A 27155-nucleotide genomic window follows, 5' to 3' on the forward strand; every position below is an offset into this window, starting at 1 on the left:
ACTGAACTACTGTTGAATGTCAACAAAACTAGTAGCAAGGTGGAACCTGCCTTGGTGGCCTCTTCCAGTAAAAAATGTCTTTTTGATTTCATGCCTTTATGATCGTTCCAGGCTCTCAGATCACCAGTATTAATCAACCATCGATCAGTTGTCAGACTGTGACAGCATGTCATTTTAAGGTTTGCAAGTTTGGTAAACACAGTTCACATTCAGGTAAGAGACTGATCCTTGAACCAGGCCATGGAAGTTCTAATAGTCAGGTAGAGTGTCCTCTCCTGTCTCCAGAACTAGTCAAAAACATCTTTTCTCTCATATACTCTTCCAAAGTCTGTGGTAGAATCCTTTTTAACAGCTCTCAATTGATTTTCTATTTTCTATTTTAATAATTTTCTGTTATTTTTTTCAAATATTTTTAAATATATGAGTATTATTTATTTATAGATTAACAGCTGCAGCAAGCAGTTCTACCCAAATATCTTTATTAGGGGAGAATAGTTTTCTTGTATTTTCAACCTGTTCCTTGGTTACTGCATTTGATTACCATGTTTGCCTGCTAACGAAAGAGAGTTAAGAGCTCCCAGTTCATATCCTCCATGCTTCCTGGGATTTATCTCACATTTATTCAGTTGTCCCTTCTCTAGGCTGTAGATCACAGCCACCCACCACCCCTCACAGGGAAGCTGTCCCATATTCTGAAACCTTTTTCCATTTTCTGTACTTTCTTCATCACTGCTGTACTTTCAGATCACTGCATAAGTCTGGTGATCACGGGATGAATCTCTCAGAAACCTGAAATGTGGCCTCTTGAAAACTATTTGACATCTTTTTCTCAATCAGCTACAAGGAAGTAAGCTTATCTTCTATAAACCATGACCTTTGACAGTAAACATTCTGCTACCCAGGATCTTCTTTGGTTCATGGAATCATTGTATAAATCATGTTGGAAAGGACTTTGGTGGTCATCTACTCCAACCTCCTGAAAGCAGAGTCAACACTGAATTCAGACCAGGTTGCTCAGGGCTTTGCCAGGCAGGACTTGAAAACCTCGAGGACAGAGACTCCACAACCTTGCTAGGCAAACTCTTCCAATGCTTAGTTATTCTCACAGTGAATGGGTATTTCCCGTTAAATCTGAGCCCCTTATCTTCATTTACATACATTGTTTCTCATCTTCTGACCAAGCACCTCAGTGAAGAGCCTAGCTCTGTTTTCGCAGTTGCATTCTTATCTGTATTGGAAGGCTGCTATTAGGTTCTCCCCTGCCTGGAAGCATCTTCTCCAGGCTGAACAAGCTCCTTTCCCTCAGCTTCTCCTCATAGGAGGTACGCTTCAGCCTTCAACTGCTTTGGTGGCCCTCCACTGAATACATTCCAGTCAATCAATGACTTTTGTTGAGGTTTGGACACCACCGTACCTCCTCCCTCCAGCTCAGTAAACAAATATGCCGGGTGTGGTCTGATGAGTGCCAAGAAAAAAGGGAAAAGAAACACTTCCATCCGTGCACTGCCTAATACAGCCCAAGATGCTGTTAGCTTTCACTGCTGCCAGGGCACACTGCAAGATCGTCTTTTAGCCTACTGAACCTGAAACAAGTTTGCTCATCTTTTGCACACCTCTGATGAGAAGTCTGACATCATTTCTTGGAGAGAGGCTGCACTTTTACTTACATGCTTGCAACACTGTCCTTGACTAGACTTTCTAGGTGCTACCACAAAATCAATTGCTATTGCAAAAAAATGAATGAAAATTTATCCTTATCTTCACGGCTTAACGACATTCAAATACAGCAGGGAAGCATGTGAGTGACTTTCTCAGTTCAGTTTCCATAACCACGCCTGAAGCAGTGGAGAACAGCTCAACTTGATGATTAGGGACAACCGGAGGAATCACAGGCATAAAAACCCCTGCCTTCCCAGGAGCAGCTCTCCTTGCTTTTTCTACAGTGATGGAGGAATAATTCTACTGTTCAGGAGACTGAGGAAAATGAGATTGTAGAGATTTGATTCTGGCTCTGACAGGTATTTGATTGGGGAGGTTACAGGCTCTAAAATGTTTGGAATAGAGATTGTACTTGAGTATTGCCTATGTTTAGGGAATACATTTGCCAGACAGACAGTAAACAGTGCGGAAGAAGAAGATATCAGCTAAATAGAATAATAATTTAAACAGCAGAAATGCTTGTCTCATATTTTGTCAAAAATGCAATTGCTTGCTGTAGTCTGACATGTTAGAGGCTAGGTTCTTTTGCTTGAACTGTTCTTGACAGATTTTAATGTTAATTGGTCTGGGGAAGATGCCAGGCAACCTAAAACATTTGCTGGAAAACAAATGTGAAGGAAATATGGCTCAGGGTGGGGAGTCTCACAATTCACTTACAACAGCAGAGAACAAGCACCATTCTCTACAGGGAATGACAGAGCAAGCTGAAGAAAATAAAACAATTTTAAGAAGTGGCAAGCTACAAGCAACTCTGCCACAGGATTTACTTCCTGTACATTAAGCAGCAATAAAACATTAATTTCACTATAGTAAAAATGCTGACTATAAGCTCCAGCAAGGTCTCAGCAGAAATACAAAGCAGTTGCAGTCAGCAGGATTTTTTCTGTACACAAATTACCATTTATGGCTAGCTAAAAAAAAATCTCAAGAAGGCAAAAGCAACGGAAACTGAGTTATGAAGGAGTCCATCAGAGAACAGGTACCAAAGGTTGCCTCATCCCACATACTTAAGGCACTCATCCCAACTGCTCATTCCTCACACCACGACTGCAAATACTAAGCTAGAACAACTGAACCACAGACCATCAGCTTTCCTGTCGGCATCTAGTAATGTCATTGTACCTGGACACATTCAACAGATGTACAGCAACTACGGTATTTCTGACCAAGTTGGGGCCACCATTTCTGAAGGAAGGGACCTTTGAACAACACCCGCATGCAGCACAGCCTGTGAAGCCAGCAGTATTTCTGACTCCTCAGGGCATGCTCAACAAAGAGCTCTGTAATTCCTGCAAAACCCCTTCTCATGCGAGACCAGCATGTCTTACACTTAGGAAGAGGTAAGTATCACAATATGAAACAAAGGGTGGGACTTTGTATCACTGAGTACTCTGGATGTCCAATTCTCATTCATTTTCACTAGAACTGTGTGCACTTCTCTGTTTAACAGACTCATAAACTGATGAAAAGTTGAAAAAACATCTCTGAGTAAAGCTGCACAGCTGTGGAGGTCTGGACAGAGACTTGCCTCCCAGAGCTAGCAAGGACACAAGAGGGCATGCAGCCTGCTGCACATCCTTTGTGTAATACAAACTTTTAATTTCCACAGTCTTTCCATTTGCTCTCCTGTCTTCATGTTGTACTTCCGAATAACAGCTAAACTAAATCTCTTTCTCCATTAAGGAATCAATATATTGACATTAAGAGGATTCTGGCCGAAAAGAGAAAGAAAATGTCATTTGTGCCATGTACAAGAATGTGGAAAAAAAACTGGCTCAAGAGATACAACCCTTCAGAAAGAAGCAGTGAAACACAGTCACAACCAATGCAAAATATCATCCTTCTCTTTAAGAACAGCAAATAAGCTACACAGACTATCAGTCTCTCTTCCATTTACAAAATAAACCAGCTATTTATCCAAACACAAAGGCTCTAATGTTAACACAACCCACTGTTTCACAGACAGAGGAAACAGAGAGATGGCAGGAAAGGAACAATAATTCTGTAACAGCAGAGAATGAAAACAAAAGTGAAAGGCTTTTTTTCTCTTAAATACAACTTAGCACCCACAGATGAACAAGGGAATTCTTACATATACCTCAAAGTTAAAAAAAAAAAAAATCATCTTTTAGTCTAAATCTGCCAGTAAAAATAGCTTATAGCCACCAATTGCTGAATTAATGATGTGTGTATAAAATTCTTACATTTCTTTGAAAGCTAAAATTCATCATTAAAAAGCTACTAATTTTGTATCCTCTGAAGTTATTTCCATCTTTAAATTCAGGATAATTTTTAAATCATGAGATTAATTTTAAACATAAGTATTAAGTTTAAAATAAAAAAGAATTAGCAATTAAAGAGTTTTACGTAGCACCTCTGACATTATGCCACCTGTATTTTAAAAAAAATGTTTATTTAAGAAATTGTACTGAAGGTTGTCTAAAGTCTACTACAGGGCATTCTTTTGTAACTTATTCTTTATATAGTACCAATTAAGCATTAACACCACTACAATGAAATTGTGTCTACGCCTTGTAAGAGGATCATCTTTATCACAGAAAAACGTTTAAAATACAGCTTACTTCTTGAGACTGCTACTAATGAACTATTAAGAACTACTGTGAATTCATTAACACTATTAATTCCCCCTGCCCCTCAACACAGTAGCACAGACACCCATCTGGCTTACTTTGCAGAACCAGATCCTAAGAGAAGGCATCTTCCCATTTACAGGGAACTACTCCAATGGCCAAATCAAGAAAACACCTGCTCACTGAGCCAATGCGCTCTTCCAAAAAAAATCTCCACTCCACTACCACCAGTTTCAGGCTGGTTTTCAGGAATAACTTTAAAATGTTAAGCAAGCTCACCCATGTGTTCCAACTACAAAATATATTGGACATTTAGCTCTACATTTTCTTTAAAAGAGTATTTCAGAGAAAACAATATCGAACCCAACAAATCATGTCCTCTAGTGGAGACATCAAAAAGATCTATCCTGCTCATATTTGTCAGTAGAGAGACTGGAAAATAAAGACACTGGTTTCATGATTCTCTCTCTTCTGGGTGCAGTTGTTACACAGCTGCTACAGAAGCTTGTAAAAGGGTTAATAAGTCTCATATACTTGAAGACAGACATACACACATATTGTATTACAGCAACATATACCTCTCTGCTCTGCCAAGTCAGACTGAACAACTGGGCTTGCCCATGTGTTGCCAAGATTAAGATGAGAGGAAATGGCCTCAAGTTGCACCCGGGGAGGTTTAAATTGGATATTAGCAACATTTCTTCACTGAAAGGGTTGTCAAGCATTAGAACAAGCTGCCCAGGGAAGTGGTTGAGTCACCATCCCTGGAGGTGTTTAAAAGACGTTTGGATGTGGTGCTTAGTGGTGGACATGGTTTAATGATGGACCTGGCAGCGTAAGGTTTGCAGTTGGACTCGATGATCTTAAAGTTCTTTTCCAACGTAAATGATCCTATGAATGCAAATGTTTCACAAAATCATGCTTCAAAAATGCAGAGCAGCTTTTCTGGAATTACCTGGGAGATGGCTGCTTCAGACAGGTCTCCCTGACCAGGTTGGGAACTCAACCCATTGCCCACAACATACTTAATGCTCTGGTTTGCATGAAAGCCATGAAAACCCAGTCATCCTTTAACATATACAGGAGTACCTCCAAACCAAAGAGACGCAAGCCTAAAAGAAACAACGCTGCCTCTGGGAGGGCGGGTGGGCAGCTGCAGTTTTATCCTCCCATACGCAGAGACTGCAGACCAAAAGCAAATCACTCAAACCCCTCAAAGTGACCTGATACCTTTCAGTGCTTTTGAAGGAGCAACTGTAAGAAATATAGCACCACACTTGGATACTGCTATAACAAACCTGACAAAACAGAGATTAATGTAACTATTACCCTAAAAAGAAAACCTCTATCCATTTTACGTAAATATTCATTGAACAATTTGTAAAACCAAATATTTCCACAGCTAAAATCTGATTATGGTACCGAAGTTCACAGAAATCTCCTAAGCTAGGAGAAATACAAGCCCAATACTTTACCATAAATATCGACAAAAATGATTTTAAGAAGCAAAGATTTTACCCTGTCAATTCAAAGCGGGCTTTTTTGGTTTTTTGTAACTTTTTTATGGTCACTTATTTTCAAAGAAATTAGAACATACAGTTCTGAACTCTTTGTGTCCCATTACCCCCAACTTAGCAGCACAACCACCCTTTTAGTATTCATATACTTCCACAATGCAAATACAAACTTGATGTTTCTATCCAAGATTCAGTCCAGCAATGCTCTTCGCAGCCAGCTAGACTAGTCTGCCAAGGCTAAGCAATTTCTGTCAGCCTTGGTTTTCACTAAGAAAAACATTTATTGCAAGTACGGTTGGTCTGTACCATTCTCTACAAATCACTCTACGTTTGCCTGCCACACAGGGACAGGCACGCCCTACATGACAGTGGTTCCTTCTAAAAATTTTGTACTTGAAGCAGCAGAACACCAGTACAATGATGCCTGCAATTAACAGCATGCATACTACATCTTTTTACTTCATCCTAAATTCTGGCACTCACCAAGAAGTGTAACACTTTTTAGCAGACTCAGTGTGGTAACAGCAGACTCCCTCTCACTTAGCATCCACAAGGCTCAAGAGGATATTTGGCTTTTAAGACAGAACAGCTCCTAGCATGTCCCTTTTAGAGGGCAAACTGATGCTTCACCTATCACCATTTTGGTTGGGGGGTGGGGTGCTTGTTTTTTTGTTTTTAAACATCTAAGTTGTTCAAACAGGGACATAACAAAGCTGTAGCAACCACTTCTCCATCTCCACTAGTGCTGACTGGTTCATGGATTTAAATCCTGTTATTTGGGATATGACCATGTCTGCATAAACCTCTTGTGCCTTCATCTCCCAGATTCCTCATCTTGGGCAGAGGCTCTGTAATGGATCAGTGGGGAATTCAAGAGCAGAGTAAGTGTCAAACAATCACCCCACAATAAATAATACTGTAATAGGACTACTGTAAAGGACAGCTTTTTGATAGGCTCTAAAGTGTCTTCAGCACTAGGCAAGTACATTATTTAATCAACCATGTTGATATACCATACATTCAGCATCTCGCTAATTGGGGCGCTCTGCCCAGTTAAGAAACAGTTCAAAGCCCCACTGAAGCCAGGCTCAGTGACTCTAATTAGTCTGCATGAACTAAGGCAGCAAAGCTGAATAGCATGAAAGCTATGCTGCTTCACGTAACATGTCATTCATAGAAACAGCCATGCCTTTCCATTCAAAAGTATCACAACAATTTTAAATACAAGCATTTTGCAGAGTTAAGACCTTTACATTATTTCAAAACAGTCAAATGGAGAAATCAGAATAAGATTCTTAGCATTTGTTGTTTATTTTGGACAGTAAAAGGAAAAGATAATTGCTTTCTTTTTAAATACCAACTGTATTTCCAGTAATTTACCAATATTTGGATTGTTTTAAACTGAAATGACCTAAAATTTGCCAGATTTCCAGTGTCAGAAAAAAGATTATGTGCAAAACGGTTTGAGAGATTATTAAAGCCCATGACATCCATAGCATTAAAAGAGCCCAAACAGAGCTCAATGTTTTGCAACACAGCATTAAAGAACAAATGGAAAAAAATCTGATACCATGTAGTAACAGAGATGCTACTAGAGCTTTCCACCTCAGCAAACACATCAGATATTCAGAGCTTCATAACATCACTTAAAGTATTTATTCTACAAGAAAGGTAAAACACTAACAAAGAAAAAACTGAAAAGTTTCACCTAACAATTCAACTTACAATTCACCTAACAATTGAGAATGATCCAACTCCCACGGCCACCTGGAATACCCAAACTCAGCAGCCGAGAACCCAGTGAATGAATAAAAGCACCAGATCCAGAAAACGTCATCAGCAAGGCAGTACCTGTGCAACATGCAGCTACTGCTCAGTCTTGAGCAGTAATTCCCTAGGGCGTACAAAATAAAGAAGACAGAGTATGGAAGAATCACAAGCAAGAGTAAGACAATGCATATGTCCATAAACACACAAGTGTCATGAACATATAGGATTTATACACTCTAAATATCAAAAAGACACTATTTATTTCAAGTAGTATTTGACATAAAACTCTGCCCCAATTAAAAAGGCCAAAGCTGTTCTAATAACATGAAAGGGTTCTTCAGGTATGTCAACCATAAGCAGAGAAAGAAGGAAAAACATAGGCCCACTGTCAAATGGAAAAGGAGAGTCAGTCACCAACGATGCTGAAAAGGCAGAGGTCATCAACACCTTCTTCACCTCTGTCTTTACCAGCACTGCTGGATCCCAGGCTTTGGGAATGAAATTCCCTGTTGATCCAAACACCGACCCACCATCAGTGAAGGAAGAGTTAGTACATGAATTACTACAGCAGCTTGACCCCCACAAATCAATGGGCCCTGACGACATCCACCCGAGGGTGCTGAGAGAGCTGGCTGCCATCATTGCAAGACCATCCTCCATAATCTTCAAGAAGTCGTGGAGAACAGGGGATGTCCCAGAGGACTGGAGGAAGGCAAATGTTACCCCTATCTACAAGAAGGGCTCGAGGGAGGATCCGGGTAACTATAGCCCCATCAGCCTTACTTCAATCCCTGGGAAAGTTATGGAACGAATCCTCCTGGGGGCCATCACAAGTCAAATGAAGCACGTGATTGGGAAAAGCCAACACGGTTTCATTAGGGCAGATTGTGCTTGACAGACCTGGTGGCCTTCTATGACAAAGTGACTTGCCTGGTTGACATGGGGCAGGTGTAGGACATTGTCTACCTGGATTTATCCAAGGCTTTTGATACTGTCCCCCACAGACTCCTCCTGGAGAAATTGATGTGTTATGGCCTAGGAGAGTGATCTGTACAGTGGGTGGGGAACTGGCTGACAGGCCGTACCCAAAGGGGGGTGGTAAATAGCTCTTTTTCCAAGTGGCAACCTGTCACAAGTGGAGTCCCCCAGGGATCAATATTGGGCCCAATGTTGTTCACCATCTTTATAAGTGATCTGGATAATGGGATCAAGTGTAGCCTGACGAAGTTTGCAGATGACACCAAGTTGAGTGGGGAAGTAGACACTCCAGAAGGGAGAGCTGCTCTGCAGAAAGATCTGGATAGGCTGGAGGAGTGGTCCAGCAAGAACCTTATGAAGGTCAGCAAGGACAAGTGTAAGGTCTTGCACCTGGGAGAGCATAATCCGGGAGTGCAGCACAGACTGGGATCCACCTGGCTGCAGAGCAGCTCTGTGGAAAGGGACGTGGGGGTCCTGATGGACAGAAAGCTCAACATGAGCGAACAGTGTGCTGCTGCGGCCAAGAAGGCCAACAGGATACTGGGTTGCATCAAAAAGGGCATCACTAGCAGAGATAAAGGAGTCATCATCCTGCTCCACTCAGCGCTTGTCAGGCCACACCTGGAGTACTGTGTACAGTTCTGGTCCTTGCTATGCAAAAAGGATGTGGACAGGCTGGAAGGGGTCCAGAGAAGGGCCACCAAGAAGATGATCAAAGGACTGGGAAGCCTGCCATACGAGGATAGGCTGGGAGAACTGGGTTTGTTCAGCCTTGAGAAAAGAAGGCTCAGAGGGGATCTCATCACCACGTACCAGTACTTAAGGGGTAGCTACAAAGAAGATGGAGACTCCCTTTTTACAAGGAGTCACATGGAGAGGACAAGGGGGAATGGACACAAGTTGCTCTTGGGGAGATTCTGATTGGACATCAGAGGAAAATTTTTCACACTGAGGACAGTCAACCATTGGAATAATCTCTCCAGGGAAGGGGTTGACTCGGCCACGTTGGACACTTTCAAGATTTGTCTGGACAGGGTGCTGGGCCATCTTGTCTAGACTGTGCTCTTCCCAGAAAGGTTGGACTAGATGATCCCTGAGGTCCCTTCCAACCTGTGATTCTGTCTGGCCAAAGCAAGGCCAAGAACTACATTCGTATTTGTGGAGAAATATTCTCCAAAATCCAAAAGTATTTTATGATTGTCAACATTTTGATGCATCTGGGCTTAAATGTTACACCTCTAGCAAAAGTAATTGCAATAAAGAAAAAAATGTTTAGTCAAACTAGATTTATTAAATTCAAAACTTAACACACTGTCAGCCATATCAAGTAGAAAGCTGAACTCTGGCTGTGCAGGATGTTGCCACAAGATCTGGAGCTCATTTTGGACATAATTTGTTAAGCATCACCACGCAGTAAGCCATTTTTCTCATCTTCAGACTTTTCTCAGTATTATTCAGTGCAGAGAGCCAGACATTTGCTTACAGAAGTCATCCCTTCCTGCACTGACTACACTCTGCATTCTCCTCAGCATTTCTCCTTCACCATCCAAGGTCATCTGTGTCCACCACACCTCCTCTCCCCCAGATAAAATACTGTATGCCATCTAAACAGACTGGGAGCTTAAAGTTATTTGAGTTTAGTTGCACTAAATGAACGACAGTCTAAAAGCACACACTCTTCTTTTTAGAGGGAGCAAGCAGAATTGTGAAACTCTTGAGTCAGTAACTTTCTAAACTAAGCTGTATAGTATATAGCAGTTTTCCAAAGGAAAATAAAGTACTTTATAAACATGTACTTGGACAATGTGGTTTTCTACCTAAAATGTAAAGTTTCTCAACCGCTGAAAACCAAAAAGCTCCTAATTTTGCTTTCAAAGTTGACTTTTTTCTAAACCTGTGAGCACGCAAGCCTTTGTCAGTGCTTTCATCAGTAGCTGTGGGTTATAAAGCATAAATCAATATTGTTTCAATACCATATGCATGCTAAATGTTTTTTTCTATTGACAGCCATATTTTATAATTATTTGATGGCCATATTTTATAGTTGTTTGTATACATATTTCAAGATGATCTTGTGAATTTAAAATTTCTGCTACGTAAGCATTTCAGGAGAAAAACTGTGCTCACAAAGCAACATAGGACTCCTTATTCTTTGCACTAGTATCCTAGTCACTGGTTTTGATCTTTGTTATCAAATTGATTTATTAAAGATACTTATATTACACAAGGATGATGATTTTGCAGACATAAAAATATTAAAAGCTTAGCATCTTTATCCTGCAATAGAACCTCTGAAGAAAAATAGAAACAGGATTCACAAACAGCAAAATCTTAATCTTAAATTCTTATGGAAATGTTTTTGCAGTAATTGTATTAAAAGAATATTCCTGTCCTTTGAGATGCAAAATATTGATTTGTGCTAAAGGAAGCTCATTTTTCAGCAAGAGAAACTAAGATGCAGCAAGTGACTAAAAAAAAAATCCAACTTTTTCATCATGCAAGTTAATAGGGACGCTGGTCTTATTCGACTAGTAGTGGCAAGTATGTCACTAGTGTGGTCATCAACAAAAAGTGATCAGTCAATGGGGTTGAGCTTTCCTGGTATACTTTTGAAACAAACACATTTCAGCCTTCACAACAACAAGGAACTAGATATGTAATTCTGTGCCATCCCTGAATGCCACCAGCAGATTGGCCAGTCTCCTAGAAAAGCTTTCAGTCAATCAAAGCAAGTCAAAAAAAGACAAACCAAGAAACAGCAGTAAATGCAACCAATACTGAGGTTATATGTTTTGTTTTCAGGGTATGGTTTTAAATATGATCTCATTTATTAATACTCCTACAGGTTTACCAGAGGTCACTAGCCATTCACTTTACCTACTTATTTAAAGTTAGTCTAACTCTGGAATGTGAGTTCTCATAGTATAGTAACAACTAGCAGGAAACCAAACAAACACTAAACTTTTCTGTTCAAATGAAAAATTATAGCTAGACTTAAGGCTAGTTCTGCTTTGTCTCCCCCCATATCCTTTCAGGATCTAATCAAAATAACACACAGCTTCTTTCAGAATCATGGTGGAATAATGAATAATTATCCTGACCAAGTAACTTTCTCATATGTTGTAGAAAATAGTATTTTAAAAAAAATTAAAGAAAATGTGATACTAATTTGTGGCAAGAAAACAGCAATACCTGAAAGAACAAACAAGGAAAGTAAGAAAAAGCTTAGACTGTGTAAGGCTGCTAATGTGCTAATTACTCATTTACCTTGTAATCTTTATATCTTCATAATAAATGCATTATTGGATGGATTATCCACAGTATCTTTCAGACAACTCAATTTGTTCAGCATCATTAAGACGTACCAATGGAATCACTTAAAAATATCTCTCTCCTACTTAAGAAAATTTCAAGTCTACACCCCTGCAGCTAGAACAGATGACCAGACTCAGGCAAATAAATCATCACTTTACCGCCGGTGAAAACACATTTAACACTGTTAGGGAATTATCTGGAATTGAATTTTCAAGTTAATTGCCTTATATCAAATCAGCTCATAATTCATGTACACAACAGAAAATTTTTCCACTACTATTTGCTTCAGTAAATTCTACTAATCTAGACTGATCTGTGATGCAAAACAATATTCTGCCTCAGGGCAGACAAGGCTTACACAGGCATCCCAGTGGATCAACTTTTCTAATACTATGTGTCCAGTCTCCCACACTTCACTCTGCCAACATGCATGTCATAGTACACACTTCGGCAGTTTTGGGGAACAGTGCATAGACCACATCTTTCACCTGTGAGCTGCACGATAGAAAGGCATGTACAATTCCTCACTCTAGGGCTGGAAAGTCTTTACAACCTCTTAAGGGAACAAAAATGGAGTGGAACCGTGGCACTGTCACCACCTCTGTGCAGACCTACGAAACTTCTGCTACCACGTGTCCATGGTACGAACAACCAACTAAACCTTGTTTCGGCAGAACAAAGCATCTTTAAGTGTGCTGGAACATGTAGATGAGAAAACCTGACAAAAGCCCAAGTTAAAGAATAAATTAAGAAAATATAAAAAAAGTTTTAAAAGACCTAGAGCCCAACAGTGAGCAGTGACAGAGACAAAGATTCTCCACATGTGAAAAGTGGCTTGTTTCACAGAGAGTACCATGGAAGGGGATGCAAGTCAAACCACTGATGTTTTTTCCTGTTAATTCACCCAGCCCGTGGCATGAGATGGAAACAACAGAGTAAGAAATTAACTATTACACATTCAGTAGACCACAGATGACTCTGAAACACATAAGATTGTTTATCATTTATCTCCAGCTTCCATTTTTAAAGAAGCATGCAGCTATACAAACAAAAAGAATGGAGTCAGCCAAAGCTTTTTTCAAAACAAACAAGTAAGATACAGCGAAACCATCTCCTTTCTTCACTTAAAAAAACCCCATGAACAACTTTTGTTATTGTATAAGGGTCTCCTGCAGGAAGACACACACCAGTAAGGCCCCCTACCTCCTCACACCCCATCCAAGCCCACCAAGCAGCACCGCTCACACAAGCAGCACTCCAGGACCAAGGCACTGGAGAAGCTTAACAACATGTTGGTGATTAAGTTTTTCTGTTTATGTTTTTTTGTTTTGGTTTGGTTTAAAGGTTTTTCCAAGTCCTTAACTGCTCACAGATGGGATATTTGCGGAGAACGTATGCAACACCCCACAGAGACCACATAAGACTCCCAATAAGCTTTAGTTATGTCAAGAGAAAGGCATGCAATGGTTCACTGGTGAGCAGATGCCAATTGCTGTCTGTATGTAGGAAATGTTGCTGCATTATCACAGTGTTACTGTAGCAAATCTTATAGGAGAGGAAGGCGATTTTGTTTTAAAACAAAGCTGTCTTCACTCACTCACTCTCTCACTTCCACACCCAAATGTTCACCAACCCCATGACGCGTAGGTCTGAGCAGCCTGCCCAGTAAGGAGGCTGCAGGACCAGTGTTGCACTGGCGTCCATCCAGGGCTCCATGTGGTGACCAGGGAGCCAAGGGGCTCCCAGGATGAGCCCTCCTCCTGCCAGGATGGCAACCACAGGCAGCTCTGGGTGAGCCTTTTGCAGCCTTCAGGAGCTGCCAGTGATCAGCCTTGCCATCCCAAGGGTCATCAGGGCTTAACCACTGTCCTTTGCCTCTCAATATGGGTCTCGGGAAAAATGGCATTTAGACCCATCCATTGCTATAGCCCCTTTCATGTAACTTACTCCTCCCAGTGCTTCCACACCCGTACATTCCTAACCAGTCACCTTTAAGACTGCTACTGCAATCCCCGACACATGCAATAGGAGGGATTAGACCCCACTGATTTATTCCAGCTCCTCTCAGTCCATAGCTGGTAGAGGAGACTATGGGAGAATATCTTCTGAAAAATAAAACCCATTGTGGGTGAGCATGCAACAAATAGCCTTTTACAGAATTTTCTTCCTAATCCCTTTGTACTTAGCAGACACCCTAAAGTATAAGGACATATTTTCTGTTTTAATCCTGTCTAAGGAAACATTTCCTTGTACTTACAGTTTTTAAAGCCTGGTAATCTTTTTGCTCTTCAAATCTAATTTTTTACACGCATTTATCACCAGTTACTATGCCTCATATAAAAAAGGCTGATTAACTTATTTATAAGTGGAGATAGGACTTAACAGCATTTTAATGTCCATTATTTTGTTCCATAAATATATCAGCCAGGCACAAGAAAGTAGAGACTTCCACAATCCCGTACACACAAAGCTGACTCCTACTGCATCCACTGCTTGCAGCCTACTTATTTTGCTGCTTTTGCTTCTCATCTTGCATTAAGGGAATAAAGGGCCAAATGCAGGGCAGTGCATTACACTGGAGGAAGCAGCAGCTTTACATTAAAAGTTTTATCACCATCTGCAAATTTACAATCCTAACTATGTCGATATTTCGGTTTGCTTGATTCTTTTCCAAGCATTCCTTGATGTAATTTAGAATCAGCCTTCTAGCTGAACTGGTTTCTTGTGCAGCTAGCTGATGCATTTATTCATTAGCTTTAGCGAAGCCCTAGGCACAGTGACAGTATGAATAATATACAAAGTAAAGCCCAACATGCTCAAGAAACACCATAGTTTATTAAGGAAAGTAAATAATTTGGGGGGCGGGGTGCTGAGGTTTTACCCTTTCTTTTTTTAAGAAGCATGTACAATCTTGATAGACAGGATAAGCTCCTTATTTTTCCCTAGGTGTGTGCATATTTGGCCATAAATCAACTAAAATATGCATGGCATGTTCTATTCAAACATTCCCATAAAACTGCATACACTTCTATTAGTTTAGATTTAGAGAAATAAAATCCCTGAATTTTAGTTCTAAAGTCTATTCGTTCTCTATGATCTCCAATAATTTCGCTCGTAACTCACAAAGGGAAGAGGAGGTCACACAAACCTTGTCAAAACATAATTGGAAGCAACAGCCTGAATTCATTAGTCCTACAAACTTTGAATTTAATACTACAGTACAACATAAGCAGTAACAAGTATTCTTATCAACCTTAAACATATCTGAATTTTTCAGCCACATATCTTACTTGTAGTGTGGCTTATCCTCTACACTAGATAAAAAGAATCTTGACCTATACCTCTTTACCCCCTTCTCTGCCTCGGAAGAGCAGTTTACCTAATATTTTTCAGCGAAGTTCAGGTTGTCTGGTCTTTCCAGTAGTATTCATTTGGTGAGTTTAAGGAGGGGGGGAGAGGGTCTGGGGATGGGAAGAAGGCTTTCTAGTGTACTACCATTTAACACTCATTTTAAGAAAAAAAAAACAAACAAAGAAGCTGTCAGTCTGTTTCAGTACTGCCTCAATAACATAAAACCAAAATAGACACAATCCTTCACTATAATCTAAAACCACATATAAGTTTCTGGACAGGTATGAAGAAATATACAGTTTCTTCTTTTTCTTTTTAATGAATAAAGAGAAAGGAGAAAACATTTTGTACACAGAGCATGCAAGATACCAAGTAATGCACAGGATTTTATATTTGCTTTATGACTTAAATTCATTCTAAAATACCACAACATCGTTCTCACTAATTATGTTGTGGTTTTCCTTTAGTCATGATTGTGTAAATTTCAATTTAAGAAGTGCACACTGGGGTTAAGTACAGAGCAAAAATGTCAAGAGTCTTGATGACCCTGGTATCACAGTGTTCCACAGGTTTATCTACCTTGAGATCCCACTGGACACCAAAATCACTGGCAAATAAGCAGCATTTTCTCCAAAGTTTACAATGGAAACGGCATACAATCAGTGTACACACTAGCTGATGAAGCTGGCCGTTTCAAAAGACATTGTAGTATTTTTATGCTTTATTTTAAACATCTGAACATTATATGGCCATGTCAATATGCAGACCACTTTATCCCCATAATGTATGAGGTAATTTTTCTGATTTTTTAAAAAACATTTACAGAGTAAACAGCAACACCCACAATTAAACTGAAGTGCCTGAGATCATTAGGCAGTATATACACAATCACTCCTCCATTAGCTCTGTCTTCGTTTGAACAATGAAAGATTTACAGATGCTGAATATCATAATCGGCCACTCTTTACTTTCTATAAACCGGTGCCATATAAAGAAATGGACAATTGCAAACAGGAAATAAGGAAGAGGGAAAGACACACAAAAATTGCAGAAAATCGAAAGAATGCAGCAAAAGAAAAAGAAAAGCAACCAAAACACCCAGTAAGAACAAAATTAAATATATCATTTTACAAGAGATTTTTAAAAGTTTGTTCCTTACTCAGCCTCCTAAAATCTCACCTGAGCTAATCCAGCACTATTAGTTAACATTTAGTAATAACCCATCAGTCCCTACACTGAAGATCTTATCGCAAACAGTACTTCTTCTGGGACTGTAAAATGGCAAAAAACTTCCCCAAAATCAGTTAGGACTCTGCAGTTTGCTGCCACAACAGCTAAGCCCAGCAATAAGAGGTCTCCCTGCCAGGATGCACTTGAACAAAAGTTACTTCTTTTATTCCTGTCTTATGCCCATCACTTAGATTTTTAAACCAAGGAAGTGTCTTTTTTTCCCCAGTAAAATGACTTTCTTAATGTAAAAGTCACCCAGTCTTCTCTGAGGACCTCCTAAAAGAGGAAGGTCTAGGGAGATGCATATCAAAGCTCTGGTCACCTCAGAGCTACATGGTCAACGCAGTCACATTCCTTTAACTCCACGGGTTTTCCTCGCTACTTTCATCCTACACGCATAAACAGAGAGTCAACCACGTCTGGTTTTGCTGTAGGTAGCAGCATATTCACAGCAGCTGTGATTTACTTTGGGTGCGCCAGAATTGCAGGATTACATGCAGAGGCAACTTCCATCATCACCAAGAACCTGGTGTTCCCCAGCGAGCAAGATGCTTCCATCTTAGACTTGAGCACCACTTGCAGTGGAACAGGACACGCAAACGGAAAGCCTGTCACAGAGGCCAGAGTACCTCCAAAACCTGGCAGTAATCTAACACACCAGATGGGTAACTCACAGATGGGACCACCCGCTCAGTGAAAAGCTCACTTTGTCACGTCCTGAAGAGAGCACAGACCACTTGGACTTAGCGGGGGAGGAAGACAAAAGGCACTTTCTCTACGGTTAAGGCACATTCCTATTTTGTTCGCAATGCTATAAAAACACGAAGAATCCAGTTTACACCAAATATCTGCATCCTTAAACATGACAATAAAAAAATAATTAATTTAAGGACACCTTCCACACAGTGAAATGCATCTCAGCCAACAGGCCCAGCAGAGAGCCTGAGTTTCACACAGCCCTTGTACAGCCTTCAAAATATTAGGGAGTTACGATTCATGCAATCTACAGACTGTCTGCTGAACATATGAAAAGGGCATATTTCACAGCTACAGCAGAAACCCAAGCTCCTCACATTAGGAAAAAGCCCAGAAAAACACAGAAACACAGAGCTGGCCTTTGCTTGCTGACTCCAGCTAAGGCGCCTGACTGCATTGATGGACTTGCTGCTTTGATCAATACTCATCCTTACAGCCCTTTGCTTCACCTTCTCAGAAAGTTTCAAAAAATACCATATTTGCAACACAGTTCCTCTGCTTGGCCAAAAATAGTTTTCCAATCCACTAAAGCAGGATTTAATTTTTAGACTGTGGGAAAATCTGGATCTCTGTGAAATGTCCTGTTGAAAAGAGGCACAAAATAGAACAATGTTTCAAAAGGATTTTTTCCCCATGTTAAGAAGTATATAATACATAAAATGCAATGCCTCTACTATTGAAACAAAATGTTTCATTTAATTTAACTTTTCTATTTTATCAAAATTTCAGAAACTCCACATTTCCATTCCGTTGCAGCACTTGTGATACTTAAGCTTACTAAAATATAAGTTAATATCTGGTAAAGATCATTTCAATTTATAAAAGGTTGAAGGTTGAGAACGTGTGAATTTATTTAAAGGTATACTTGAAAATTTATATTGACATTTGAACAAGAGTTTTCTCTGTGCACACTAAAATAGCTTGGCTCTGTCACCTAGGCACCTGAGAAATCACACACTTCTAAATAACAGCAAGCAGATGGGGTAATTTATATTTTCCAAAAATTAGCTGCAGAAGCTTATTAAAACACTGTAGTAACGTGCAACTTCACATTCTTCCTCAAACTTCCAGACAAATATGACATTAAATGAAAGGACGCATTTCAATTTAACATTTCAGAACTAATTTTGACTAATTTTAACTGACTTCTGAACAGTGTCTGAACTGGATGCAAATGACAAATAGTTGGCATTTATCTGCAAGTGTTGTTCCTGCATCACAGATACACTCATCTGAGACTGAAAAAACACACTCCATCTCTTCATAAAGTGGAAGCAGCTGCAATGACAACTGATTTTTGGCAACTTCAGTCCCTGTCTACTTGTAGGTACCAGAAGCAGCCCCAATCACATATTAAAACTAATTAACAAACCCAATAAACTACACCATAGCAAATACAAATGCCAGCTTCATCAGCGAGAGCAAACACCTAACTTCTACACTGCATTTCCACAGCAATTTTGAAAGCATTTTATGGAAGGAGGTAAGTAGATCTGTCCATACCTCTCAGATCTGCACAAGGATCTTACACCCCATCTTTCTCATTTAATTGCAAAGGCAGGTCATCTGGGCTCTGGACATGAGACTACAGCATTAAAATAAACCTGAACTAATTATATTGCAGGAGCATCATAGCTCAGCAGATCTCACAGACCTCAGCAGATCACTGACGATAAGATTCCACCTTGAGGCAGTGCTGCAGAACGGGAGATCTATGCATTTTCTTCCATAACTTTATGCCAAGCAGAAAAATTTTTGTTTCTGATGACAGGAGATCATGCTGTGATCGGGCCCCCAGAATATGAGCAGTAAGAGAGAAGTGCTGTAACAGCAACATTACCAGTACAATGCAGACCACAGCGGGAAACAAAATCCTTTTCATGCAACTTTCTTGCTCTTTATAGTTGAGGAACTTCAGAAGAACAGGGCTGACCAGATCCTGGTTCATGAGGGATAAAAAAACCCAAAGATCTTCTGGAGATGGTCTGAAACAGACCAGATCTTGAAATACAAGATGATGATTATTTTTGGTCAATCGCCACAGAGCACTTCAAAAGCACATTAAAAATGAGGAAGCCATCGTACATGAGATATCCACTAACAGCAGCAAAAAACCTGCAGAGACTTTTTTCTTTTGTACCCTTCCTCCTACTGAGGAGGGAAATATGCTGCAAGAAAAAGCCATGAGATAGGACATGGATGCAACATGTCTTGAAACTTTAACAACAAGTGTGGGAAGCTGGAAGAGGAAGACCTCTTCGATACCAGCAGCAGCAGTTCTGGTGATTCCACACACAGAAGAGACCACAGAGCCCATCATGATGCCCAGGGTGGAGAAGCAACAGATGGAGTTCCTATGAGGAGAGGCAAAAAAGGCTGCACCCTTTCTCAGTAATGGACTTGAGAAGGATGGCAACTAGTTTTCCTTTCCCACAGACCAGCAACAGCACACATACCTCACTGCTTAGAAAAGCAACATCCTTAAGAACGTTTAAATTAAGCAAATGTGGCTGATTTACAGGACTCGCCTTTTATCATCAAACCCTACTCAGTTTCGGATTGTCACTAGCACCACCACCATAAGCAGACTTTTGCCTGGTAGGAATCGACAAAACACATATACCGATCAGCACAAAATGGTTCCTAAACTTATATTTTACTTTGCTAATTATCAAGGGGTAGAGCCTCCCAAAGCAAGCCAAGCCGCCTGACAGCCTTCCTGTGCCAAATTATTCCTAAATAATAATAATAATAATAAATCCTACTACATCATTATAATAGTAAACCTAAGCTTCCTAATGCAAAGTGCTGTAATGCTGTCCCAAGTCGGCAGACGAAAAGCTGAATTAATCTCCACTGTTACACACGGGCTTGTTAAACCACAGCAGAGTGAAAACAAAAAGCCCATGTTATTATCACTCAGCGCTGCCACTGAGAGCCCAGTGGGGAGCCACGACACCTCGCATGAGCCACGCTTATTTCACAGCTCTGCTGTTGGCAAGACCCTGCGAAGAGCATCTGAAACAAGCGGCACAGTTATTCATGAGCTAAATGGATGCCAGAAACGCCACATACAGGGTAAAGGAATAGCAAAAAAAATCTGCACCTCTCTTTTCCTCTGACAGGACTAGGAGGTGGAAGAGACAGATCTGTTACTCTCCATAATGATATCTGCTTTGGCACGGAGGTTTCGGCCACACCACAAAAAGGCTTCCGCACTCACTCGCATCCACCGTAAACCTGGGCTTGAGAACATGGAAAAGCCCTCTCACTGCTAGAGAGAGGGAGCTAAGAACTTTTCCTGCACTTCCATGGATCAATACATATATCCTCTAAATGCCAAAACAGCAAAGCCATTTTACAGGACATATCCTCACAGCACACACATAGTGGAGAGACTCCCTATAACAATGCCCTAGACAGATATTAAACTAGCAGGTGTTCAGCATACATCTGGGAGACAGACAAAGCACTACTAATCTCAAAGAAAAATAATGCAGCGTGATAATGTGACATCTGGCCACGCACAATAAAAACACTGTAAAACATTTATTCTTCCCTATAAGCAATGAATCTTTTAATTATCCACATCAAAACCAGGTTCAAAAGATGACAATGAAAACCTTGGAAACAGCTGGGAGAGACTGAATTTTGTGCTTAGTGAAAAAGGATGTTAGTGCTTGTGGACCTGGTTCTGTCCATGTTTATCAAGTTGCCCCCTTGAAGTCAATGGCTATCTGTGCACATTTGTATATGCAGGATTCTAAAAGTGAAAATAAAGTTCTACCAACGTCATTTCAAATCATGTTTGAATCTGGCTTTGTTCTTTTGTTCTCCTCTTGAGCATTTCTGTAGCTTTTTTGTGAGATATTGCCCATTCTTAATCCATTCAAAGAAGAGATGGTCTTAACAAGTCTTTAACAAAAAAGAAACCGTAAGATGTGATGACTCTTTGCACGCAGCAAGTGCCTATGTGGAATTAGGTCTTTGGACACCAAGAACATAAAAATTAATTATTCTGAAGGCAGAAACAGTTTTTCGTAGACTAAGCTAAAATAAACAAACAAATAAACCCAAACAAAACAAAGACCACGCAAAAACCACCCCAAAACCTGCACCCTAATAAAGCTAAAATGCCCTTCTGAACTAGTCTGAACTCCACTAGTAGCCAAGTATTAATGGGTGTTTTTTTAGAACTAACAATCGGGTTATTTAAACAACCTTGAACAGAATGCAAACCACTTTTTATAGTGTCTAATGTGCTTTTTGCAGAACTTTCTGCTACATTTTTGAATGCTGACAAAATACTGTTTCATGCTTTCCGTAAGTCAACATATTTCACATTAAAAAAAACAAAACCAAACTCACACCCTCACAAGGGTATTTTTCGAAGATGACTATTTTATTTGTATGAAATTGTGAGACATACCATTTCACTCTGAGGTAAAGCTAGTCTTACAACACTAGCAATTAATCACTAATTCCACTAACTCCTCTGTTATAGTCAGAGTGAATTTTAATAGATTTACCATAAGGAAGGATGCAGAAAGCAAACTGTCAGCAAACTGGACCGAGTCTTGTCCTGATTACTTCAGCTCGGGGATGTTTCAAGACCCCTTACATAATGCTATTTATTTCACCTGACATTGCAATCGTTCTTTCAAGCATGATTTGTATAAATTGAGAAAGCATCTTCAGTTCCCTTTTCTGAAAGCCTTATCTTCAATACAGCAGTTCCCCTGCAAGAGTGACAGTTCCAGACCTGGACCGTGCTGCAAAGCTGGTCCTTGCACCTTTCAGAAGACACTACTTATCCAGACCACGCAGCCTAACTGCAGAATAAAAACCATGTCTCTCTTGGCAAAGTCCAAACTAGCTCAGGAAAGCTACACATCATTTAAATGACTTCATGATTTATCCACTGCTTTGAGAAGCTTTGATGCTTTACCCAAAAACCTCAGAGAATAGAGCAAGAGGCAGCTTATCTCTTTGACTAGCAGGTAGCTGCTCAAGGTCCACCAGCACAGAGCCCTTCAGAGAACAACGGAAATTCCTTCTAGACTTTGAGGCTCCACTTCTGCCTGAAGCAAGCAGAAGGAGACCACAGTCATAGTTTCTTCCAAATTCTCTGAAACAAACACTTGGTTGCACACACTACTACCAAAAAAATCCACAGAAATAGAGTCTCTTTTAAGAGGCCAACAGCTTGACAATTCAAACAGGACCATGTTAGCATCCCCTGAAAAAAAAGGATCCTATGAAAAAAGGCCAAAAAAACATCCAAAATACAACTGAAGGCAATGCCACATCTCTCCAGGCAAATATGAAGCACTTGTGCACTGAAACACTGCTTGCAACATGAAGTCCAGAGTGAAAACTGACTCAGAACTTTATTCTTGTGATAAATAGCCCAATGTACTTTTTAAAACCCCAGAAGTAGTACTGCCTTTAAGTCAGGCTTCTAATTAGCCAGTCATAATTGAAATATGCAGCTGTTAAAACACTGAGTATAAAAATAAGCATGAAAATAATTTTCTACTTGCACGTGCATTTCTCTCTCAATTAGTTATGAGATTCTCTATTTCTGAACTCCTAGTTCACTAAAGAGCTGTCACTACTATAATTGAGGGAAAAATACTGAAGTCTCATTATTATCTGATCCATTTCAATTTATAAGTGTAAATGATTAAAAACTACAAAAAGTGACAGTTTTGGTCATTACACTCTTACAAGAATTACATTGTTCTAAACTTTGTATCACCATATAAGAAATCATTTCTGCATCATTTGAAGGTGCTTAGGTTACATTGGTCATTACTCTTCAGAGAAAACACAATCACCAATTGCCATTATATTTTGGGGGAAACTAGGATTTAAAAGACTAATGCATGCTGTCTTGGAATGAGCTGGACACAGACACTCAAAGGGCCCATGTGCTTCCTTTACTTAGGAAGCAATAAAATGCAAAAATTATGTTGCTGACAAGCCCCCCATTATTCATAACAGGTACTATAATTTCCCAAGAAATATTTCTAACCACTGAAATTTTACTAAATTCCCACAAATGCTTCCTTTGACAAGGTATTTACTAAAGTAAATCACAAGAAATTACCTTGTCAAAGGAAACGTTTGTGGGGAATTTTGTAAAAATAAAATGTCTCCACCTGAAGTGTGGTAAGAAACTATAAACACTGTATATATGTTTTATTATACTACAAAAATCTTAGTGTCATTACTAATTAAATACTATAAATACTAAAAAATATAGTATAAACTGAGTTCACTACTACAGTCATAATTCAAATTCTTTTATTTCAATCGCCATGCCAAAACGCTTAAAAAAAAAAAACAAACAAAACAACCCCACCCAAAACCCAAAGCATACAAAAAAAACCCCCAAACTCACAAAAACCTCACAAGCATTTCCATGTACACACCGAATAGAGTTTATAATTCCAGGACCTTCTTCACTATCTTGGAGATTTAGATTGTTCTTCCTCACACAGAGTTAAATGACGTCATGATGCAGGTATCTGACAGTAGGACCAGCTGTTTAAGTACCCCCTCCCTGCCAATAAAAAATAAAAAAGTAACAAGACTCACTCTTGACAAACAACAAAATAATTACAGCTGGATAGAAACAGTGAGACATGGACTAGAGGTAGATACAAAATATTACTGATTAATCAGCGCTACCAAGAGTAGGATTTAACACTAGATGATATGGCAGAAATTCATGATAAAGAGAGAGCTATCACTTTTTATTGCTAATAACTCTATGTCTGTGTACCAAAATTTATACAAATTACCCTAAATTTAATTATTTATCCTCAAGAAATAAAAATCCAGTGGTACACAAGACACATCAAGGCTTAGAAAAGAGAAACCTTAAAACCCAAGAATGAAAGTTTAACTTGTAGGTGCCTACGTTGTTAAAAAAACAAAAGCTACTCGCTAGACTGTAACAGCTGGATTTTATAAAAGTTGTCTATAGTTTTACTGCAACATTAGGAAGTGATCTCTATTTCTTAAGTAATACATTTGGAGAAGAACAAACTAGAAACATCAATCCTTTTTTTTTCCTCTTTAAAACATAAACAAATGCTCTCTTGCTCTTCATAACATAGTTAAGACATTTAAAATTAATAAAGTTTAATTAGCACACCTGAGAAGCCTAAATTAAGTTTCAGACGTGCCAATCAGATAAGTGGTCGTAGCTGCAGAAGAGACAAGTTCACTCTTAAATTGCAAACCAAGTATCACCACACTTTAAAGCTGTTCGAAACCCATGTTCTAGACAGTTGTCCAAGCCTACACTGTACTGATGCATGGAAGAGCTTAAGCCTCATAATGTCAGTTATTTATGTTACCAGTAAGAAACTAAATGGCATGTATCATTTGAAGTATTTGGATATGCAGGTATTGCCAAGTACCAAAATACTCACTAAGCCCATACTGACTGTACAGCCAGGTTTAGAAACAAGTTCTGAAGTTATCGTGACAAGAAAGCATTATATACAGTAACCCTTAAGCTAAGGTGCAGAGGTGCTCACACCGGTAGCTGAACACAACGGCATCGTTTTAGGGCTACCTCACTGAAGTAGTTGAATTATTTTACAAAGTCATCACAAACATTTATTACAGAAGAAAAACATCATTTGAGACCAAGGTCTGTCTTCCTATGTTCCTCTGTCTTATTTGGTGCCATCATACACACACTATGAAGAAATTCACCTCTATAGCTTAGTGAACAACTCTAGTAGAAAAAAAAACTAACTCCAGCTTCAGCAAGTTTCGTTACCACTTACACTTCTTTAGTCTTCTTCCCAAATAAACTCTTACCACATTCATTATGCAATAAGTAAATTAGCTAAAATTTGGAAGAGACATCTATGACCATTAGTATTCTAAGGCAGATCTCAAAACGAATGGACAAACGAAAGACCAAAACAGCACACCAGCGAATGCATACTTGAGTACCTTTTATTGTATATTAGCAAGGCTCTTATTTAATCCAAAGTCTCCCTTACACCCCAAAGAAGTGGACAGAAGCAAAAACCTAGAAACAGCCAGAAAAGGCAATTAAATGCTGTGATTTCCCTTCTGGCGCTAGTTTTGAGGAATATTTAGAATCAAGACATAATTCAGATAGTTCTGGAATTTTGGGTGGAGAAAGAATGAGGTCCTTAGGGTCACACATGAGATTTTGTTTGATGAGTTTCTTACATTCCAGCATCAAGAAATGCAAGAAATAAAAACAGGGTTTACTGTATCTATATGATTCTCTTGGAATCATCCCAGAAACAGTGGTAATATAAGTAATACCATCACTAATGTAACCAGTGGTAACGTAAGTAGAAATAAATTAGCTTAAGTGTTGCATTAAAAGAAAGGACAGAATATACAACTAATACACTAAACACTAGTGAGCAACTGAGAGCAATTCAAATAACCTCTGAAATGCCTCAGTTCAGTAATGAATTCATGGATGTAAGGCCACAAAATACTATCATTTGGTCTGACAGCCACAATAGATTAGTTTACCAATCTATTTATGTATTTTTTTTAAAAAATATATATAGCCTTCAAGTAAATACATGAAGACTACTGTCATTTGATAGTTTTATTTCCATGATGAACTACAACCAGTATTAGAAGTCTACACTAATTTCGAAAAAATAAGTCTGTTTACTCTTAGCCTCCAACTCTCATTGTTTTATTCGCTACAAAATTACGAAGCCCTCCACCAGAAATCACTTTCCTGTGAGATACTAGCAGACTGCAATCAATTTACCCCCTTCAGCTGGCAAAGGAATATAGCTTATGCTTCTTTATCATCTTCTGCAGGTGTGTTTTCTAGATCATGATGCACTCCAGTAAGACCCTTCTCACTACACTCGCAGTGTCTCAGCTGATTGCACTGTAGGGTAAGGATCCTTAAACTCACAGTTATTTGAGATCATTCAACTAATTTTTAATCCAGTGCATACCATGTGATTTTGTTTGGAACAGGGTCATCCCTCCTCCCTTTTTCCTATTCTCCAAGCTTTTGCTCTTTCCTAGAAATGACATCAGATTTTCTCTGTGCTCTCAGGACTAGCTGCATAAATAAAATTATCTTAACTTTTTGTACAACAAATTGATTCCATTAGTCTTGCCATACTAACAACTCTATATTTACTGGGACAACCTTTTTTCTTCAGCTAGCCTTCTCTCACCATTTCCACCATGTTTCAAAATAGGCATCACCAGTTAAGAATATACACTAACGTTTTAAAGGCAAGTTTTTTTTCAGGCACTTAATTTTGCAATGTTCTTAAAGTCCTCTTTAGGCACATCATGTCATTTATACACAATACAATTTCTATAGACTAAATATTGATCTTGATCGTGAACCACTATAAATGCTCTGTTAATACATATAAATTATTAAATTCATCAGGCAATTATTTAATTTGGGGCAAATCTCACTGGTTTTACTTATGTAAATAGTCCCACTGATGTCAACAGAATTTTGAGAGTAAATATAAACAGGATTTGATTGCGTCGAGCAGAATATAAAGATACAAAGAATTCCCATACCTTGAGGGGGTGTGGGACAATAGTCCTAGGTCATATACAAAAGCCCCAAACAATGATGTGCTATAGCAGAAGTTTCCAAATACCTTAAGGACCTTCTTCCCCAATTTTTAATCTGTGTTGACCACTCCAACTTTGATACACCACCTTATTTTTAAAGGCACACATCTGTCTACAACTAAGTCTGTTGTGGTCATGTACAAGACTGCAGTTCAGAATAATTTCTATGAATACTTCAAACTACAAACACATTAATGTATCCAGGTATTTTTGGTACATTTATATGGAGAAAGACAAGAAACAAAGCAAATTTTGTCTTCTGACAAGGTGCAGCAGCAGCAATTACTAG

General features: G+C 39.2%; 1 protein-coding gene across 7 annotated transcripts in view; it reads right to left on the minus strand.

Moving 5' to 3' along the window:
- Positions 1-27155, minus strand: part of CTNND2 (catenin delta 2) — a 687140-nt gene that overhangs the window by 642163 nt on the left and 17822 nt on the right. The window contains exon 1 of one of the 7 annotated variants that reach the window (XM_064443388.1): positions 23665-23804. The exons of the other annotated variants lie outside the window; for them this stretch is intronic. The gene's annotated coding sequence lies outside the window, so the exon portion shown is untranslated. Of the gene's footprint in view, positions 1-23664; positions 23805-27155 lie in introns of those variants that run through there. 7 annotated transcript variants of the gene reach the window in all.

Source organism: Phalacrocorax carbo, chromosome 2, assembly GCF_963921805.1.
Source record: "Phalacrocorax carbo chromosome 2, bPhaCar2.1, whole genome shotgun sequence".
Classification (NCBI taxonomy): Eukaryota; Metazoa; Chordata; class Aves; order Suliformes; family Phalacrocoracidae; genus Phalacrocorax; species Phalacrocorax carbo.